A 9446-nucleotide genomic window follows, 5' to 3' on the forward strand; every position below is an offset into this window, starting at 1 on the left:
ACGTTGTTTTCCTTAACAAGATGATTTAAAATCAAAAAATTGTCAACTATAAAGTTTCATAATTTTTTGGGATCTACAACTTTTATTTTGGTAGTTTCTCCATCTAAGGTTGTTTACAAAATTTGAATTTCAAATTTGAGAAATTCAAATGAAGTTTTCCTTGACAAGATGCTTTCAAATCGAAAAGTTATGAACTATAAAGTTTCATAACTTTCTGAGATCTACAACTTTTATTTTGATCATTTGATCATTTATTCATCTGATATAGTGGTAGTAACATTGTTCACAAATGTTATATATCCCTCTTATAGTTTATGAAAATATAACAACGATATGTAAATTTTATGAACAATGTTACTACCACTTTATCGGAAGAAGAAATGACCAAAATAAAAGTTGTAGATCTTAATGAGTTGTACAACTTTTATGTTCATGATGTTTTCAGCTAAAATTGTTTAGTGTTCCAAAATGACGTTTGAAGTTACCATTTTTTGAAATTCAAAATTCAAATAGATAAAACTCAGTCACATGAAAAGATGGATAATATAATCGCTGTAAGGACACAATAAATTGATAGAGCATGATTTTAGAAATTTTTAGAAAAAAAATCATCAAATTTGAAGTTAGTACGAGTGAGAAAGACTAGTTACAAGTTTTAGCTAGAGATTAAAAAGAGAAATCAGAGTTCTTCAATAATTTGAAAATTAAATTTCAAATAATATTTTGAAGCAATAAATGATTTCAAATGAAAAGTTGTAAACAACAAAGTTTCATAACTTTTTGAGATCTACAACTTTTATTTATGTCATTTCTCCATCCAAGGTCGTTTGAAAATTTTAAATTTTAGTACATAATTTTTATTATTCGACGTGTATTTATAGATGTGGCTACAAATCCGATTTATAGGAGCGGCGAGATATAGAGCTGCCCCTATAAATCAGACCATTTATAGGAGCGGCTCATAACACCAGCAGCCCTTACAAATTAATTTATAGAGACGACTCATTTTACCACCATTTACAGGAGCGGCTCAATATAGAGCCGCTCCTAGCTGCGAATCGATTTTGTTGTAGTGATTTTTCGATTCGCTTTAACTAAGCCCTTGCACCAGGTGACCAGGGGCAGCTATGATTGGCATGTGGATTCGGCAGGCCAGGAAAATTGCCCCTAGGCGAAGATTGAGAGATTGCTAGTCACATAGAAATCTGAGGAGTTCGGGAGTGTTTCTCCGTAAGGAGGAAAGATGTCGACCCCTTTTTCCGTACTTCTTGGTGTACCAGTTTTTGTGATCTTTGTCCAAACTGATATATGGGAGTAGATTTAGCAACCTTTTGGACATGCTCAGTGCACGCTCCTGCTCGTTATTAGGGCACCTGTAGTGTGAAAATCGATTTTGCTATGTGAAAACAGTAATGCATCAAACGTTTTAGCTTCACTATGTGAACATCGATTTACATGCATGGGTCCTCTCTTTTCCTGCGTCAGCTCTTGACTGCTCTGTGAATTTGTGTTGCTGCTGTGCTACTGCTTGCTATTGAGAGTTACCCCTTCTTATCCAACTCAGGTTCGATTTCAACCTGTTCGCTTCGACTGGATTGGCTTATAAACCATGACTGAAAGTACCGCTGACTAGTTTGGTGTGAAAGAAAAATACTGTTCGTGGACTGATAAGCCAAGGTTTATAAGCCGAATACAAGCCGCCGAACAGGCTGTTTATATCTGACATGCACGGTTCGATAGCCACAATATATTCGGTTCGATTTTCCACCACCATAGTTCGATGTTCTCACCTATACTGGAGCTGCTCCTCGTCAGTGCACATTGGTTGTCCAGAGCCGCCAACACCCGGCCCGCACGGTATGACACCCATGCCGTGAGCTGATCCATATGATTCCTGCGTGCCGGCCAGGGTTGCCACATGCTGTACTGCACACACGCACATGTATATGTGATGTGGCCAATCACACAACTACCACCGTCCTCTTTCATATCGCCAAAGCCCACAAGGCCACAACTCTTGGGTCCGGCCGGTCACTGTGTCCCCTTTTCTGTACTTGCATACAAGTATTTTCTTTATTTACTTATCGTTTTTTAAGGCAGCATGCTCTTATCGTAAATTCTCCACCGTAGCTAGGAGGGCAGTGTCTGGGCATCTAGCCATCTAGGTGTCAAGATTCCCAAGAGCATCATCAAGATAACCCTATGAAACACCGTCTCATGCAATTCAGCGTTAATCATGGCTCTATCATCACTCGTTACATGAGTGGGCCTCTGGAACATGCCTGGAATTATGCCGTCAAGTTTCATTTTTTTTCCACTCCACCCTGCAGTTAGGTTTGAAGAGGCAATAATAACAAACCTGAAGCAAAATGAAAAAATGCCGCAGAATATTTGGTTAAAAAATACTTTGCAATGAAAAGCCAAAAAAATCCATTTAAAGTGATGACCATCTTATCTCACATTTAGTAGTCGGAAGTTCCATGACAATCTTCATAGGTTGCGCGAAATAAAATAAAATAAATCCTAAAAATTCTTAAAAAAACAGAAAGATCAAATCAAAAAAATTAGCCACCTCAGCCACGATGGAAAACAAAGTAACCCCTAAATCTAGATCTAAATTACCCACCTGCATATGCCTCCATAAACATAATCTGAATTAGCCTATCAAATTTACATCTAAATGACCTCCTTATGTGCACTACTATAAAAAACAATGAACGGGAATGTTTATTTATTTTTTTTAGAAAAAATTGTTTTCTCGTGTTGTTGCACGTGTGCCTCGACTGACCGACATGTACTATTATATATGTTGGGAGATGATGTATAGCATATATATATAGCAGTAATCAAACAAATAATACAGCAGTTAGTCTTGATTAATCCTGGATTTGAACGTCCAATGGTCTTAAACCATTTCATTAGTACATCTCTTCCCTGTCTTCAAGGGGAATTTCTCATCACTGGGCTTTACCATATCCAAAATTATGTATCATTATTATACAGATAGATCCCCACATCCCTCTGAGAATCCCATCAACCAATAACATATCCTGCATGTACTACTAGCTAGCAGCATCTCGTCGCCAAGAACGATAACTTTGTCTGTCAACTCATCCACAGAGATTCCCCTTTCTATCAAATCAAATCAAAGAAAGAAACATTAACCAATCACCAACCTCGTTAGAATCAGCCACAGTAATTTAATGACCCCCCGTATTTTTTTTTTTCTCACCGTGCAACGTCACAGAAACCCTTACACAAGAACGGATAGCGACGGATCGTATCTGCAAAATTTTAATGCTTCCGATGGCATGGCAATGGCGTCCCTGCAGCTGCAGCTGCAGCTGCAGCTTGGCGCTCACTCAGAGAAGATCAGACGAAGAGCTCGAGAACGGCGGCTGCATCGCATGTGCGTCTCCGCATGGGGAGCCGGGTCGGCGGCACGTGGCCACGCCGAGGCGAGACGCTTGCCGACTTGGCTGGCGTCCCCCGGCACTTTCGGTACGGTGGCTCTCGTCGTGCGCTGCGCGGGCAAAGCGCGACCGCCCCTTGTGCTCTCTGTCTCTGCTGCTCTGTTGCCTGCCGCTCCAAAAGCTCCGGCCGGCTGGCTGGCAGCCTCGTGTTGCCGTCGTGCAGGCCAGAGTTGCACGCCGTGTGCCGTGATGTTGTTTTGGCGATCGGCACACCAGGGTGCTTGGTTTGTTTTTTCGTGTGTTTTTGGCGTGGGGCAAATTGACGTATTTGGGATCTCATCTGCACCTTTTGGGATCTCATCTCAATGACGTAATTGGGCAGATTGAAAAATGTTTGTGCTCTGTTACGTTGGCAGATCGCGACAGGACGGACTTTGTACCAGACCTGTAACTGTAATGGTTCAGGAAAGATGGAGTGACGTATATGTGTATATGCTCCTGCTTGTTTCTTTACACACCTTCGTTGTCTTTCGATCTGTCGGCGGCACTAGCTGGAGTAGTATAGATCGAGTACTCTATTATTTCTGTGCCTTGTGCTCGGTACGTATTTGTATTGCCTTTCGCTTTCAAGTTTCAACGCTATATATATGTTTCGGCACTTGTATGTGTGGTGTGCACTTCTTCGTATTATAAAGCCACTTTTGTCAGGATTTAATACTACTTTTCTCAGTCCATGCTCAGATAGGTTAGAGACCGAGCATAAGTTCACAAGCAGCTGCTAGTGTCACACCCAATTTTAAGGATAAAATTGAATGCACTAAACTCGTGTGTGCCCAGGAATCAATCACACACACAAGCTGACAAATTACAATAGTATCATCACAGTGTCTCATACATCAGAGATATAATAGAACTTAGTCTCATACATCACAGCGGAATAATAAAAATAGAATGAACTCTCGTGGCCGTCATCACAGGGAAGGTCAACTGGTTGACCACAAGCCTAATAATCCTCCGGGAAATCCTCATACCCGTTGTCATCTGTTACCCATCCGGGATTTTTATCCAAGTAAAGAAAATAAACAAGTGTAAGTACATTCCGTACTTAGCAAGCTAACATGGGGTTATGAAGCTCAAAAGGATAGACTCTGGTTTACTGCAGTTAGCATTTTTAATAGGTCAAACTTTTATTATCAAATATTATCAGGTTATGCTTAAGCTCCCATTCAAACCCATAAGAACATATAACAAGGTCAGGTTTACCATATTACATCATAGAACAACTTAATTGATCATCCTCGAGTATCCAGTTATTCTGTGAGTTTTCCGGGCCGCTCGTAACCGTGAGCACGGCTGTTATAACAGTTTGTTACCCTCTGCAGAGGTGGTGCACATTCACCGCGAGTCGTGATCCCCATATGCCCGGGTTAATTACTCCCATGTCACTACCAAGGTGAGCGGGCAGGGTACACTATGAAGCCATTTCATAGGTTTCCCTAACAAGTTAGGGCCGCTAGGTTTCCTTGGCAGGCAGATGTAGGGACCCCCCTTTCCTATGGCACAAATCCATCGCGGCTATACTCATAGGAACAGAGGCAGCCCTATACCCAAAGTGGCAAGCCCCATTTGCGCCAAAAAGGTAACCTCTAACCAGCTAGGAAAGGTCCTATTACTGAGCTAAAGTCAGAGCCATATGACTCTCCCGGTTGCACTGTCAGTCCCAGCTTTTGCCGACAGATAAGTCCTTATGGAGGGCCGGGAGCAACATGAACAAAGGTCATTTGCACTTTCGCCCTATGGAACAGCTGTTATAATTCATGTTACTCACTTTGTTCCATAGTATCATTCATCTATAAGTATATCAATGTTCAGTTAGAGCACTAGCAATCTACCCATATGCATTTAACCCATAGGAGACAAGGAACAGGATAACAATCACTAGGATGTCCTTACGGGTATCAAAATTAGACACATGCAAATGAGTAATTGCTTAAAGTGAAATAGGACATCAAGGAAGGCCCATGTTATACTTGCCTTGGTTCACAAACTCGTGCTGGTCCTGCTGGTCGTCGAAGAGTTCTTGGTCTCCAACGTTTTCCTCACCGTCTGAACGCGACCAACACGGCAACATACAACATTCCAAAAGCATTCATGCAAAGCAAACACTCCTATCATTAGAACAGTACACCAACAGTATTGAAATCAAAATAAAATGTTTGTAAAACTAATCTACGTTTCGCTACGATCACGTCAACGCGAAGTTCACGAAAAACGGAGCTAAAATGCGATAGTTATGATTAAAACGGGTTTTTCCTATAGCCCTATATTTAATTAATTCTAATCATGAAATTAAAAAGTTCCAAACTTGTCTAACAGTAGCTCCAACATGTAGCTTATGTAATTACGAAGCTAACGCGATTTGAATGGATCAATTCGGAGTTAAAACGACAATTCTATAAGCGAAACAGTTCGAATGGCATTTCTGTAAATACTGAAAACGTATTTTGACGTAAAACAGTGAACTTTACGTTTTCAAAACGAGAAAGCGTAATTCAGGGAAATGCGCTAGGGACTGCGGTTTTATTACATGAAAACAGAGGGGCTCTTTAGCAAAATTTTGCGCGAAAGGGTAACTTCTAATCTTGACCGCAGATCTGGAGATGGACGGTTGTGGTGGCTTGGGGAAGAGAGAGAAGAAAGACCGGCGGGGAACAGTGATGGCCGCGGCGGGTTAGCCATGAACGGCGGTGAGAAGGTCACCGGTGAGCGGGAAAACAAGGCCTACGGCCACGGTGTGCCCAACCGAAGGCACCGGGGAAGAGAGGGGAGTGCGGCGAACTCGCCCAGGCCGAGAAGACGGCCGGAGGACGCGGACAGGGCGGCGGTCGCCATGGCCGGCGGCGTGGAGTTCTTCGGCACACGTGAATAGAGCACAAACGGCCATGAAACATGAAATTGAGAGCATGGGGGAAAGGAGAGGAGCACGGCGAAGCTCACCGCGGTGGCCAACAGGGTCGGAGGCGACTCAGGGACGGCGGTCGCGCGGCGGTTCCGAGCTCGGCGGATCCGGTGCTGCTGCGGTGGTGGCTTCCGTGCACAGCAAGCGCGAGAGGGAGCGGGGAATCAGCAGGGGAAACAGCTCGGGCGGGGCTTCCTTTTTGTAGGGGCAGGGGCGCGGGGGGACGCTCCCACGACGCGGACGTGGGCGCTGAACGGCGGTTCCGCAGCGGCTGCGCGGGCGCGGGATGCGGGAGGTTGGGGGCGGCGCCGACAGGCGGGCCCGGCCTGTCAGTGAGGAGGAAAGGGCGGCGGACGGTTGCTGGTGTGCGGCTGGGCCGCGCGGACTGGGCCGGCAGGCTGGCAAGGAGGAGAAGGCTAGCAGGGGTGGGAGCTGGGCTGCGCGGAAAGAAAGGCCTACGGGCCGAATGAGAGGAAGGGGAGGAATGGAAGGAATTTTCCTTTTTCTTTTTATAAATAAAATTTTCAAACTCATTTTCAAAAGGTTTTTAAAATCTTTTAGCATTTGAACAAAACCACCCGTCACAGAAATAAATACGCAATAGCATGAATGCATCAACATGTTTCTATTCTTGTATTTTCTTTTAATTTGATAAAAGAAATATTATTTCCTAAATTTGAAATGCACATATAATTGCATTTTTAAATCAAATTTACTACTTTTAAAAGAATTCAAATTTTAGGGTGTTACAATTCTACCCCCCTTAAGATGAATCTCGTCCTCGAGATTCGGGTGATTGCTTACTCAAACAGCTGGGGGTAAGTCTTTCTCAGATCTTCTTCTCTTTCCCAAGTAGCCTCATCCTCTGTATAACGATTCCACTGTACCTTGCACATCTTTATTGTTCGGCTTCTCGTAACTCTTTCAGCAGTTTCCAAGATCTTTATCGGATACTCTTCATAAGTAAGATCTTCCTTGACAACAAGTTCTTCTAAAGGAATTTGTTCTTCAGGTACCCTCAGACACTTTTTCAACTGGGAAACATGGAACACGTCGTGCACACCGGACAAGCTCTCAGGCAATTCCAACTGATAAGCTACTTCTCCACATCTCTCTAGGATCTTAAAAGGTCCTATATACCTTGGTGCTAACTTTCCCTTCATATTAAATCTTCTCACACTTCTCATTGGTGACACTTTCAGGTACACATAATCATCAATCTCGAAAGTCAGCTCTCTTCTGCGAGTATCAGCGTAACTCTTCTGTCGAGACTGAGCTACTCTCAAATTGTCTCTAATCATTCTCACTTGTTCTTCCGCGTCTCTAAGGACATCGGGACCAAACACTTGGGTTTCTCCAGTCTGATTCCAGAACAAAGGCGTTCTACACTTACGTCCATACAACGCCTCGAAAGGTGCCATCTTGAGGCTCTTTTGATAACTGTTGTTGTATGAGAACTCTGCGTAAGGCAGACTCTTATCCCAACTATCACCATACTGAAGTGCACAGGCTCTCAACATATCTTCCAAAATCTGGTTGATCCTTTCAGTCTGTCCATCGGTTTGCGGGTGGTAAGCAGAACTGAAATTCAACTTGGTTCCCAAAGATCTATGTACTTTATGCCAGAATTGCGATGTAAATTGGGTGCCTCTATCCGACACAATTTTCTTGGGAACACCATGCAAGCACACTATTCGTTCCATGTATAACTCTGCTAACCTTGCACCATTATAAGTAGTCTTGACTGGTAAAAAGTGAGCGACCTTAGTGAGTCGATCCACTATTACCCATATTGAATCATAACCTCTTTGAGTGCGAGGTAATCCTACAATAAAATCCATGCCAACTTCTTCCCATTTCCATTCAGGGATCTTCATTGGTTGTAATAACCCTGCAGGTCTTTGATGCTCAGCTTTCACTCTTTGACAAGTGTCACACAAAGCCACATATTCTGCCACATCTCTCTTCAAACCATACCACCAATACTTTTCTTTGAGATCCAAGTACATCTTGGTACTTCCGGGATGTATAGAATAAGCAGACTCATGGGCCTCTTGCAGAATTGCATCACGAATAGCTTTCACTTCCGGTACACATATCCGTTTCCCGAACCAAAGAGTTCCATTCTCATCCATTCTGAATCCGGGTGCCTTTCCAAGCACTACATTCTCTGCTATCTCTTTAAGTTTTTCATCCTCCAATTGACCCTTGCGTATCTCCTGTTCCAGTGTAGGCTCTATTACCAATTCCATTGCATTAGTGACCAGGCTCAAGTTGAGATACTCCATTTCAGCACACAACTCTGCTGACATAGATGTTGTCTGAATTCCATTGGCATAGCTCTTTCTGCTAAGTGCATCAGCTACGACGTTTGCCTTTCCCGGGTGATAATGCACTTCCAAATCATAGTCTTTGATCAATTCCAACCAACGACGTTGTCTTAAGTTCAGATCTGATTGGGTGAAGATATACTTCAAACTCTTATGATCAGTATAGATATCACTCTTATGTCCAATCAGATAATGTCTCCAGATCTTTAAGGCATGAACCACAGCTGCCAATTCCAAGTCATGAGTAGGATAATTCAACTCATGCTTCCTCAATTGTCTAGATGCATATGCCACCACTCTTCCTTCTTGCATAAGCACACATCCGAGACCCAAACGGGATGCATCACAATATATAGAGAAGTTCTTGTTTAAGTCGGGCAAAATTAATACTGGAGCTGTAGTCAATCTCTTCTTTAGCTCTTCAAAGTTTGCCTGGCATTTATCCGACCATACATACTTAGCATTCTTTTCCAACAAAGCTGTCATAGGCTTGGCTAGCTTGGAAAAGCCTTCAATGAACCTTCGGTAATAACCAGCCAATCCCAAAAAGCTACGAATCTCACTTACGGTAGTTGGTGGTTTCCAATTTAGTACGTCTTGCACTTTGCCTGGATCCACTGCTATCCCACCATTAGAGACAACATGACCCAGAAAAGAGACTTCCTTTAACCAAAACTCACACTTGCTCCGCTTAGCGTACAACTTATGCTCTCTAAGCTTTTGCAAGACCATCCTTATGTGTTC

Source organism: Miscanthus floridulus, chromosome 2, assembly GCF_019320115.1.
Source record: "Miscanthus floridulus cultivar M001 chromosome 2, ASM1932011v1, whole genome shotgun sequence".
NCBI classification, from domain to species: domain Eukaryota; kingdom Viridiplantae; phylum Streptophyta; class Magnoliopsida; order Poales; family Poaceae; genus Miscanthus; species Miscanthus floridulus.